Source organism: Xenopus laevis, chromosome 2S, assembly GCF_017654675.1.
Source record: "Xenopus laevis strain J_2021 chromosome 2S, Xenopus_laevis_v10.1, whole genome shotgun sequence".
NCBI classification, from domain to species: Eukaryota; Metazoa; Chordata; class Amphibia; order Anura; family Pipidae; genus Xenopus; species Xenopus laevis.
Window position 1 is genome coordinate 163,324,299 of NC_054374.1, and position 13,060 is coordinate 163,337,358.

The 13,060-nt window shown below is 41.4% G+C and overlaps 1 protein-coding gene across 1 annotated transcript in view; it reads left to right on the top strand.

Moving 5' to 3' along the window:
• Positions 1-7,066: 7,066 nt before the first annotated feature.
• Positions 7,067-13,060, top strand: part of fam168a.S (family with sequence similarity 168 member A S homeolog) — a 49,596-nt gene continuing 43,602 nt past the window's right edge. Inside the window, 1 exon segment of the mRNA NM_001094342.1 lies at positions 7,067-7,156. The gene's annotated coding sequence lies outside the window, so the exon portion shown is untranslated.

Here is a 13,060-nt window from a genome sequence, read left to right on the forward strand (position 1 = left end):
TAGAAAAAGATTGAAATATTGCTGCTTATTGACTGTACAGTAACACAGGCATAAAAATAGAGTATGTTTGTATGAATCATTGGATGAAAAGCTCTTCTCGCACTCCCTGGCCTTCGTGTTGATTGCCCGGTGCACGGTGACGAAGGGGTCGGCACCCTCCAACATCAAATGGGTAAGAAATCACTGGCACTTAAAGGGCAGGTGCAAGCAGGGACAGGCCCTTGCGTTTATTCACAGAAAATGCAACGTTTCGGGGTCAGACCCCTTTATAAAGGGGTCTGACCCCGAAACGTTGCATTTTCTGTGAATAAACGCAAGGGCCTGTCCCTGCTTGCACCTGCCCTTTGAGTGCCAGTGATTTCTTACCCATTGTATGAATCTTTGTCCATTCCTGCTTACCTGAGCACAGTGACTTCTGAATTCTCCTGGTTTTGGGGGGAGAAAAAGGCTCTGGAAAGGGAGTGTGAGTGTGACTGGTGCCTATAGTAACAGTGGATAATAGTCTCTGGGAAGGGAGTGTGACTGTGGGATAGCAGGTATAGTAGGGAGAGATGGTGTCTATAGTAACAGTGGATAATAGTCTCTGGGAAGGGAGTGTGACTGTGGGATAGCAGGTATAGTAGGGAGAGATGTGTCTATAGTAACAGTGGATAATAGTCTCTGGGAAGGGAGTGTGACTGTGGGATAGCAGGTATAGTAGGGAGAGATGTGTCTATAGTAACAGTGGATAATAGTCTCTGGGAAGGGAGTGTGACTGTGGGATAGCAGGTATAGTAGGGAGAGATAGTGCCTATAGTAACAGTGGATAATAGTCTCTGGGAAGGGAGTGTGACTGTGGGATAGCAGGTATAGTAGGGAGAGATGGTGTCTATAGTAACAGTGGATAATAGTCTCTGGGAAGGGAGTGTGACTGTGGGATAGCAGGTATAGTAGGGAGAGATGGTGCCTATAGTAACAGTGGATAATAGTCTCTGGGAAGGGAGTGTGACTGTGGGATAGCAGGTATAGTAGGGAGAGATGGTGCCTATAGTAACAGTGGATAATAGTCTCTTGGAAGGGAGTGTGACTGTAGGATAGCAGGTGTAGTAGGGAGAGATGGTGCCTATAGTAACAGTGGATAATAGTCTCTGGGAAGGGAGTGTGACTGTGGGATAGCAGGAATAGTAGGGAGAGATGGTGCCTATAGTAACAGTGGATAATAGTCTCTGGGAAGGGGGTGTCAATAGTGGCACATGGCTGATGTTCAAAATCAATGGCATGTTTTTGGAGATAATCTGGTATTCGTAGTGACCCACCAAAGTGATTTTCATTGTTTTTCTCCAGAGAACTGCAGTTCATATAAAACTTGTACCACTGCTTCTTCATTTTTAAATCCTTCTCCACGATTGTGCTGGAAGGGTTAATATCTGTCAGTTCTCTCACTGGGAAGAAGCTTTTCATTTGAATTTTGCTGGACAATCTGCTGGGCCGAGGCAGTGCCAGTGAAAAAATCCACTTTCTGCCCTCTTTGTCTATCAGTCCGTAAGAGCGAGAAAAAAGCTAAATAAGCAAACGGTTAGATCCAATCCCATGCAGCCCAGAGAATGCTGTGAGATTGCTCAGTGGGATAGAAGCAAATCACCAGTGATATTCTGATGTCACATTGTCCTGAAGGAAACATGAAAGTGGAGCCTGTGGCAAGCTGGATACAAATAATCCACGTAATGCGGCAAAACCACAGCCGCCTCTCGGCTACAGACGAATAAATCAGCTCACCTCTCCACGGGGAACCCAAAAGCCTCTGTGCTCCTGCCATGTAATCATCTGAATCACTCTACTCAATATGGAGTATCTGCAAAAATGTATCTCTCATAGTCACAAATCCAGGGAAATGTGGGGAGGCCTTGCATTGGCGAGAGGGTGGCTGATCAAGGGGAAGTAGGCTATAATGGAATATCCTGGACTCGTTAAGCTGCTGTGATCCTTTAGTCCTTAAAGTCCTTTAGTCCCTTTCCTTCTGCATCTACTTCCCAGAAGACATGTACTCTGTACTGAGCTAAGGATTTTGAAGTGTATGCTCCTAGTTTGACGGCTGGTCTTCTAGAGAGGCCTCATTGTTGGTAAACGGAATACTTATATGTTCTCCATAACGTTCTGTCCTCACAAGTCATCTATACAACTGGTAGTCAATAGCTTGAAGCCATGAAGCAGACCTTTTATGTACTGGAAATGACTAACCAATGAAATGGGAGCTATGATGTGTGGTTGGTGGGCTTAGTGTATATACAAAAAAGGTAAATCCCCTATGTGTTATTGTGCGTTATTTCTACTTTTAATGTCAGCATTTATGGTGGAGTTCCCTGTAAACAGTGAGTTAGTATATTCGTCATTTGCAGTCTTTAATCTATTACATTACCTGCCTCGAGGAGCCACAAGGGCTGCAGTACATGTGCCCAGATATGACCAGTTTGGGGGATAGTTTCATTGAGGTTGTGCCATCAAAGAAGTCTTCCCACCACAATCTGTCTGTGCCACTACATCAGAATGCCATAACTGTACCATCCAAAACTTAATTACATATGCATACAAGAGAGAGAACAACCCAAGAATTGGCGTTGACTTTCAGTGATGTTGTCCCATCACAGAGGTTATGCCATCACAGAGTTGGTCCCATCATAGAGATTGTCCTATAACAGAGTTCATCCCATCACAGAGGTCATGCCATCACTGAGTTTGTTCCATCAAGTGGTTGCCCTATCACATAGGTCATGCCATCACAGAGGTTGTCCTATCAGAATCGTGCCATCCCAGATTCATGCCATCACAGAGGTTGTCCCATTACAGAGGTCATGCCATCACAAAATTTGTCCCATCACAGAGGTTGTCCCACCACCGAGGTTGTTCCATTACAGAGGTTATCCAATCACAGAGTTCATCCCATAACAGAAGTTGTCCCATTACAGAGGTCATGCCATCACAGAGTTTGACCCATCACAGAGTTTGTCCCTTCAGAGAGTTCGTCCCATCACAGAGGTTGTCCAATCACAGAGTTCATCCCATAACAGAACTTGTCCCATCACAGAGGTCATGCCATCACAAAGTTCCTCCAATCACAGAGGTTGTCCCATCAGAGTTGTGCCATTGTAGAAGTCGTCCCTTCACATAGATCATCCCACCACAGAGGTTGTCTCATCACAGAGATTGTCCCATCAAAATATTTCTCTGTAGCTTAATCAGAATGTGATACCAGAGCCACGCAGAAATAAAATGAGATAAGTACTCAAGCTTGGCAATTATTTTACTATGTTTAGTATCTGTATCTTCTTGAAGCCTAGATGTATAAGCCCTGACACTGATAGCCTGCCCTAAGTAATATAAATTACACTACAGCAACCAAACAGGCTGGGTGTCCAGAACTTAATTAGACTATGGCTTGATAAGGCAATGCTTTAATTGTGGTGCAATTGTGCACAAATTGGGACCTAGACCGGGGACATTGAAAACCACATTTTGCTGAACAATTTCTTGAAATAAAGTGGTCAAGGCAAAATAGCTGAAGCTTAAATGTATTCTGTTACCAAATTACAAATTGAATGACATATTATACATTTTTACCACTAATAAATAGATGAAATCAAAGGGGGCTTCTTCCCACTAATCTGTAGTAGTCATCAAGGTGTGACTACTACATATACAGTCCCATTCCCTTCACACACCATGGGTGCTACTGGATTCAGTTCCATAACGAATACAGCCCATGGGTCCAGCTGGGGTCAGTCCCAATACGTATAGAGAGCAAGGGTGCTGCTGCAATTAGTTGTATACAAAATATAGGTGCTGCTGGGATCACTCCTGTGTGTATACAGAATATGGGTGCTGCTGGGATCACTCCTGTGTGTATACAGAATATAGGTGCTACTGGGATCACTCCTGTGTGTATACAGAATATAGGTGCTACTGGGATCACTCCTGTGTGTATACAGAATATAGGTGCTATTGGGATCACTCCTGTGTGTGTACAGAATATAGGTGCTGCTGGGATCACTCCCATGTATACAGAATATAGGAGCTACTGGGATCACTCCTGTGTGACTACAGAATATGGGTGCTGCTGGGATCACTCATGTGTGTATACAGATAATAGGTGCTGCTGGGAACCATTGCAGTATGTACAGTATACAATGTTGTACAAATAATAGTTACTGTTGGGTTAAGCTGCATTAGAGAGAGACATGGGTTATGCTGGGATCTGGCCCAGTATATATACAGTATACAGACAATAGGTACTGCAGTATATTGGGTGAGTTTGTGTGGCCAGTCGGTCCAAGTGTCCCTACCAGCTTTCCTATTGAGTTATTGAGGGGCACCTGGAATTTCATTATTAGTGACCAGTCAGTGTCTGTCCTCCCTACTATTTTGCAGAGGTTCTCCATGGAATGGTCTCAGTCAGTATAGAGCAGGGATCCCCAACCTTTTGAACCCGTGAGCAACATTCAGAAGTAAAAGGAGTTGGGGAGCAACATTAACATTAAAAATGTTATTGGGGTCCCAAATAAGTGCTGTGATTGGCCATTTTGCAGCCCCCATGTGGATTGTCAACCTACATTGAGGCTCTTTTTGGCATTACACCTGGATTTTATGCAACCAGAACTTGCCTCCAAGTCAGCAATTTAAAAATAAGCACCTGCTCTGAGGCCACCGAGAGCAACATCCAAGGGGGTGGAGAGCAACATGTTGCTCACGAGCTACTGGTTGGGGATCACTGGTATAGAGTCATATTCTATGGCTAGTCTATACTACTGTACCCCCTCATCTCTCCCAGTCAGTGAGGAGTGACGTCTCCCATGTAGGCAAAGGGCCCCATTTAGTATATTGGGTCAGTTCCATTGTCTCACCCCATTTACAAAGACAATAGGGCCTCGTTATTCACGGCCTGTCAGTGCCAGTAACTAATTCACATGTCTCCCTGTTGGTATAACTGGTCCCAGTGCAGGTGCCCAGTCTGTGCCCCCACTCCCAGCTTTTCTTTATGTCAGTTAGTGTGGGAAGGCTTAGGGAGTGGAGCTTAGTTAATATGATAAATAGTTCAGATGCCTTATTCTCAGCCTGTGTGGGTAACATAGTAACATAGTAAGTAAGGTTGAAAAAAGACACACATCCATCAAGTTCAACCTTTTAGTTTTTTGTGTTTTTTTTTTTTAAATCTGCATAACTGCTAGTTGATTCAGAGGAAGGCAAAAAAAAAAACCCCATCTGAATTTGCCTCAGAGGGGGAAAATTTCCTTCGTGACTCCAAAATGGCAATGGGACCAGTCCCTGGATCAACTTGTACTATGAGCTATCTCCCATATCCCTGTATTCCCTCACTTGCTAAACACCATCCAACCCCTTCTTAAAGCTATCTAATGTATCAGCCTGTACAACTGAGAGATTATTATATGATCCCCTTATATATTTATACATAGTTATCATATCACCCCTTAAGCGCCTCTTCTCCAGCGTGAACATCCCCAATTTGGCCAGTCTTTCCTCATAGCTAAGATTTTCCCTTTATCAGCTTAGTTGCCCTTCTCTGTACCCTTTCTAATACAATAATGTTGTATTAAAGGTGGCCAGACAGGCACTATTATTGTATGAAGCCAATAGGCTATTGGGTGTGCGTATGGTGGAAGACAAGCCGACTGATAAAACTCTTGGATACTGGTCGTCTGGTCAATCTGCCAAGATGTTAAATGTTGATGGTGCCTATGGTTGCCACTTTTCTGTAAAAAAATACCGGCCTTCCTATATATTTATCTTTATTCCCTATTAATAACATTGGGATCACTGGCCTTCCTATATATTTATCTTTATTCCATATTAATAACATTGGGATCATATCACTGGCCTTCCTATATATTTATCTTTATTCCCTATTAATAACATTGGGATCACTGACCTTCCTATATATTTATCTTTATTCCCTATTAATAACATTGGGATCACTGACCTTCCTATATATTTATCTTTATTCCCTATTAATAACATTGGGATCACTGACCTTCCTATATATTTATCTTTATTCTCTATTAATAACATTGGGCTCACTGACCTTCCTATATATTTATCTTTATTCCCTATTAATAACATTGGGATCACTGACCTTCCTATATATTTATCTTTATTCCCTATTAATAACATTGGGATCACTGACCTTCCTATATATTTATCTTTATTCCCTATTAATAACATTGGGATTACTGACCTTCCTATATATTTATCTTTATTCCCTATTAATAACATTGGGATCACTGACCTTCCTATATATTTATCTTTATTCCCTATTAATAACATTGGGATCACTGGCCTTCCTATATATTTATCTTTATTCCCTATTAATAACATTGTGATCACTGGCCTTCCTATATATTTATCTTTTTTCCCTATTAATAACATTGGGATCAAAGATAAATATATAGGAAGGTCAGTGATCCCAATGTTATTAATAGGGAATAAAGATAAATATATAGGAAGGTCAGTGATCCCAATGTTATTAATAGGGAATAAAGATAAATATATAGGAAGGTCATTCCATTTTTACCAGCCAGACCAGTAAAATACTGGCAGAGACAGAGTAGCAGGACATAAAGTAATTATTACATGTCTGTGGCTCCTTTAGTCAGTGGGAGAAGAGTTTGGGACTGGAGGCCTGTTGGGATTCTACACATAGGGCCAGTAACAGACTGTCTGTGAGGGAGTGAGGGGGCGCAGCAAACAGAATGGAGCCCAGACTTGATACTACAGGATAAGGGGGCCAGTCAGTGTGACACTAATGAGGGGAGGCAACCCACAGAATGGAGCCCAGACTTGATACTATAAAATAAGGGGAAAATCAGTGCCACTAGTGAGGGGAGGCAGCCCACAGAATGGAGCCCAGCGCTCAGGATACTATATATAGGGTCAGTGGCAACTATTTCCCCTCCCATCTCTCAGGCAGTGAATGAGGGTCAGGGAAGAGAAGCCGCTGCCCACTCAGGTTATGGCGGAGGTGACGTCACGGTGACAGAATGTTTCCCGCCTCCTCACCGCTGTGGCCCCGCCCCTCCGCATCTCTGAGAGACAAGACGGTCTGTGCAGCCTGACTCACCGACATCCCGCGCTACGGAGCGTTACTGGCAGAGCTGAGACGAGAGGCCCGGTGAGTGTGACACGCTGATATAGGACACGGCCTGTGAAGAGAGGGAGCCGGTCGGGGGGGAGCTGTGGGGTCGAGAGGGGCAGCAGGGCCCGGGAGAGATGGGGGCGGGGAGAGAGGGGGTGGGGGCAGGTGCAGGGAGTTACTGTATCTGCCCCATAATAATAACAGCAGTAGGAGTCTGAGGTGGGTACAGTTATATATAGATATATCTATATCTATATATATATATATATATATATATATATATATATATATATATATATATATATATATATATATATATATCTTTGTGTGTGTGTGGGGGGGGGGGGAATGGAGTGTCCAAGAGCAGAGAGGATGCCGGGAAGCTTATTGTGTGAGGCGGCTGCTTGTACTAAATACAGTAATGCTGAGGAGCAGCGGGAATTGTGGGAAATACTGGGGCTGTCAGGGAAAGAACACTGGAGTGTGTGTGTCTGTCTTTATTATATGTGTGTGTCTATGTGTATATATGTGTGTGTCTATATGTGTATATATATGTGTGTGGGCGGATTGTACTAAGTGGTGTTTAGTAAGGGGGGTGTTTGTGCTGCAGGAGAGAACAGACAGGGGAGGGATTTGTTGTAGGAAGACTGGGAGTCAGGAGGCTTGTATGATATATAGATATTACGTGTTACTCCTGTACAGCTTCATCTGCTCTCTCACTGACTCTTTATATGGGACTGGGGATATGATACTGCACAAGTCACTGACTATATCGATATATAGTAGTTTTGATGCTGTGCAGGAAGATTAAAAAAAAAAAAAAAAATATATATATATATATATATATATATATATATATATATATGGCTGTGACTGTACAGTAAGGTAATTATATATGGCTGGGAAATGATATTGTGTTGGAACATAATACAAGGCTCTTCTCTTTCTGCAATGACATGGTTGCCATATTGGATATTGATTGGGTTGGATGTTTCTGACTTACAACCTTTGCTGTTTGTGGGATGGAGTGAAAATCAGGGGTGTTCTTATAGGGAGGGGGTGATAGTTGTGATTGTGCTGAGCCGGCAGGTAATAATGGCTACAGATACTGTATAATGTAGGGTTACTTAAAAGCAGTCCTTGGCAACATGCCGCTTGTGAGGCCCCTGACTAATCAAAATGATACGTCATGTGGGCGTTCATGCAGATTTTTTTGGGTTACTTGTGGTTTCTCCAGCCAAATAGTAAATGTAGCATCAGTGTGCTGTGCTGCCATGTGAGTTATTCCATGTTGTGAGGAGACAATACACACCGCTTCATGCTCCGATCCTAAACACGGAGGCACAACTGCACAACAACAGCACCTCCTGTTGGGCTTTATAGGATAATCATTATTTGTCTCATTAGTGAATTGATGGGGTTGCTGTGAGGGAGTTTAACTACATTTATTTTAGGGGTAACCCCTGATTGTAGTTAAATTGAGGTATTGACATCAGGCAGAGACATAGGTTGTACTGGGAGTGGAAGGAATGTTATAGGAAAGGCTGCATTGCTATATTATGTTTTATTATTGCCCAGTGGTTCTCAGAGACTGTGGCCCCTGTACACTGGAGGGTACCTCTATATAATGGAATGTCTGAGCATTACTGACGTGCTGGAGCTGTGCAGGGATTTCATGCAAGGCCTTGGCTTGTTTAATGCAGCTCAGTTGCCTTGGCTAGTACACGTCCCACAGTGTTGATTGCCTGCAGTTGTACGCCCATTGTTCTACACCTTTATCTTCCTGTCGTGTTGCCCCCTCCAGCTCTTCTATTTTCTTCAGCTTTGCTATTAAGAAGCTGCTGATCTTTACACTGCTTTTAGGCCTGCTTTATTGCCACCATCTGCCTAATATTTACTTCCACGTGGCCTTATACAGACATGAGATCCGTCATCCAGAAAGCTCTGAATTACGGAAATGCTGTCTCCCAGAAACTCCACTATGATCAAATAATCAAATCTGTAAAAATGATTTCCTTTTTCTGTGTGATAATAAAACGGTACTTTGTACTTGATCCCAACTAAGATATAATTAATCCTTATTGGAAGCAAAATCAGCCTATTGGATTTATTTAATGTTTACATTTTCTAGTAGACTAAGGTATGAAGATCCAAATTGCAGAGAGATCCTTTATCCTGAAAACACCAGTTCCTGAGCATTCTGGATAACCAGTGCCATATCTGTAGTAGAAATTAGGGATGCACTGAATCCAGGATTCAGTTCGGGATTCAGCCAAGATTTCAGCAGGTTTCTGTTTCGGCTGAATCCTTCTGCCCAGCCAAAACAAATCGAAATCCTAATTTGCATATGTAAATTAGGGATGGGAGGAAAATAGCATAACTTTTTGTCACAAATCAAGAAAGTAAAAAAAATTTCCCCTTCCTATATGCAAATTAGGAATAGGTTCGGGATTCGGCCGAATCATTTGCAAAGGATTCAGATGTTCGCCCGAATCCAAAATAGTGGATTCGGTGCATCCCTAGTAGAAATGTGCTGTGAAAAATGCTACAGTCTTTAAGATTTAGTTAATATATTCAGAATTACGTTATTCTTCTTAAAGTGCGGGTATGGGACTTGTTATCCAGAATGCTTGGGACCTCGGGTTTTCCAGATAAGGGATCTTTCTGTAATTTGGATCTTCATACCTTAAGTCTACTAGGAAAATCATGTAAACATCAAATAAACCCAGTAGGCTGGTTTTGCTTCTAATAAGGATTAATTATATCTAAGTTGGGATCAAGTAAAAGGAACTGTTTTTTTTATTACATAGAAAAGGGAATTAGTTTAAAAAATATGGATTATTTGGATAAAATGCAGTCTCGGGAAGACGGCCTTTCTGTAATTCAGAGCTTTCTGGATAATGTATCACACAACTGTACCTTGAATAAACAAGGATAGTGTTGCCTGCAGAAACTGGTCCATTCAGAAATCATGAACTTGGGAATCCCTGCCCTTTAAGAGACTCATTGGTGATACAGATCCCTGCAGGTAATATGGAAATTAATATTTTTTTCTCTTTCTGATCTATATGCTAGCTGTTCATTCAGGGTATAGGTTCTGTATCTGTGATGCATTAAATGCACATTATAAATTGCCGCAGAACCAGTGATCCAGAAATAAGATGCAATACAGGGGCTAATAACTTAATAGATTTGGTAGACTGATGTTTTTTTTAAGTTGATAACTAAGGCAAAGGAATATTAGAAATTCTTAGACACCAACCGCCTAAAATCCCTTGCTAAAACATATACAAGAGGGAATCCTACAGTTAATGTAGCAGATAGCATGTGATTTTCTGACAGATGTTTGGGTAATGAGTCCATAAATGACTACATGCCTGCATTGTTGCCTTCGAAAATTCCACTGGGACTTGCTGCTCTGGAATATAAAATAGAGTATACTATGGCTAGTATTGTATTTATTTATTCAGTGCCACATAAATCCAAATTAGCTTACAGTGTATTTATTCTCACGGTCTCCTCTATGACCAGGTTTCAATGTGAGGTTCTTGTCCTGAAGAGCTAACACTCTATACGGAAGAGGAGACTGATTGGGGTTCAGTATCAGGACTGGACTTGTATCATCCCTGTCCTACTGTATGTGCAGGGCATTACTTGTATTTCTGCATAAGAATTCGTGGACACATTTCTGTGGGTATTTCCATTTAGACAAGCAGCAATACAGTGATCTCTGCTTATAGCACCTACTAAAAATCCATGGGTTGTGTGCGGGAGTCAGTAGAGACCATGGCTGTGTTTCATTAATGGAGAGATCAAGTAATGAAATATATGCTGTGATATCAGTTACTGTCATGATTTTGTAGTCAGACATTTGTACTTTGCAGTGTTTGTATTGGATTCGGCTTAAGCCTGTAGATGCCATCCACCGTGAAATTTATGCCCGGGCATAAATGTACCATTATATTGATTTATAGGTCTGCGTTCATTATATGATCTTTTCCAGGTCTTCACTGGCAACATGCAGTGCCAGAAGACTGGCACTGAAAGGGTTAGAGATGTTAGGAAAATGATTGAAGGGGCAGTGTGACCCATATTCTACAGGAGTTTAAAGCTTGATCTAAACCGAACAGAATGTGAAACTGAAAGTACTTTCATTTTCACTTAAATTCCCTTTGTATGGGAACCGTTATCCAGAAAGCTCTGAATTACGGAAAGGTCGACTCCATTTTATCTAGATCAGTGATCCCCAACCAGTAGCTCGCGAGCAACATGTTGCTCTCCAACCCCTTGGATGTTGCTCCCAGGGGCCTCAAAGCAGGTGCTTATTTTTGAATTCCAGGCTTGGAGGTGAGTTTTATTGCCTGAAAACCAGGTGCACTGCCAAACAGAGTCTCAATGTAGGTTGGCAATCCACATAGGGGCTACTAAATGGCCAATCACAGCCCTTATTTGGTACTCCAGGAACATTTTTCAGGCTAGTGTTGCTCCCCAACTCCTTTTACTTCTGAATGTTGCTCACAGGTTGTAAAGGTTGGGGATCCCTGATCTAGATAATCCAAATTTTTAAAATGATTTCCTTTTTCTGTGTAGCTTGTAATTGATCCCAACTAATATATAATTAATCCTTATTGGAAGCAAAACCAACCTGTTGGGTTTATTTAACGTTTACATTTTTAGTAGACTTAAAGGGGTTGTTCACCTTTACATTAAATTTTAGTCTGAAGTAGAGAGTGATATTCGGTTGGTTTTCATTTTTTATTTATGGTTTTTGAGTTATTTAGCCGTTTATTCAGCTGTTCTCCTGTTTGCCATTTCAATAAAATTTTCTGCTTGTTAGGGTCCAAATTATCTTCGCAACCATCTATTGATTTGAATAAGAGACTGGAATATGAATAGCAGAGGCCTGAATAGAAAGATGAGCAATAATGTAGCCTTACAGAACATTTGTTCTTTGGATGGGGTCAGTGACCCCCATTTGAAAGCTGGAAAGAGTCAGAAGAAAAAGGCAAATAATTCAAATACTATAAAAAAGAAAAAAAGGAAGTCCAATTGAAAAGTTGCTTAGAATTAGCCATTCTATAATATACTAAACTTAACTTAAAGGTGAACGACCTCTTTAAGGTATAAAGATCCAGATTACAGAAAGATCTGTTAAGTGGAAAACCCCAGGTCCCGAGCATTCTGGATAACAGGTCCCATACCTGTATAATGAACTCTGAGACACAGACGGCACCAGTTAGAATGATTTGGAGGGGTTTGTTTATACAGTGCTCATTCTCTCTAAACTGGTGGGGACAAGCGTAGCCAAATCAAGGAAAGTCAGCTCTAAACAGGGATTTTGACTTCTTCCAAATTCTATGTAAATACGTTCTCTAACAGGCGCTGCTTTCAGATGTAAATACATTTTTTTCCCATCACAATAGGTTATATATTTATCCATATTAGAGACTCTGTCTGTGGTTCGCATAGCAACTGCCTGCAGATGCGATTCACCTCTGATTTATTACGAAAAGATGCAGTGGAAAAATTGTAATGCATGAAAACCTCGTTGAATGTTAATTAATCAACTCTTAACTGGTGCAGGCACAAAAAGCATGGGTTTGTTTTTTGTATGCTGTCTTGAGATTTTAAGCTGTGCCTCGGTTCACTCCTGCACTGAAATTGGCTCATAACATGCATTTCTTATAAAGGTATTTAAAGGAAAACTATACCCCCAAAATGAACACTTAAGAAACAGTTCACATTATATTAAGTGGTTCACATTATATTAAGTGGCATATTAAAGAATCTTACCAAACTGGAATATATATATTTTAGTAAATATTGTCCTTTTACATCTCTTGCCTTGAGCCACCATTTCGTGATGGTCTGTGTGTTGCCTCAGAGATCACCTGACCAGAAATACTTCAACTCTAAGGGGCCAATTCACTAACTTCGAGT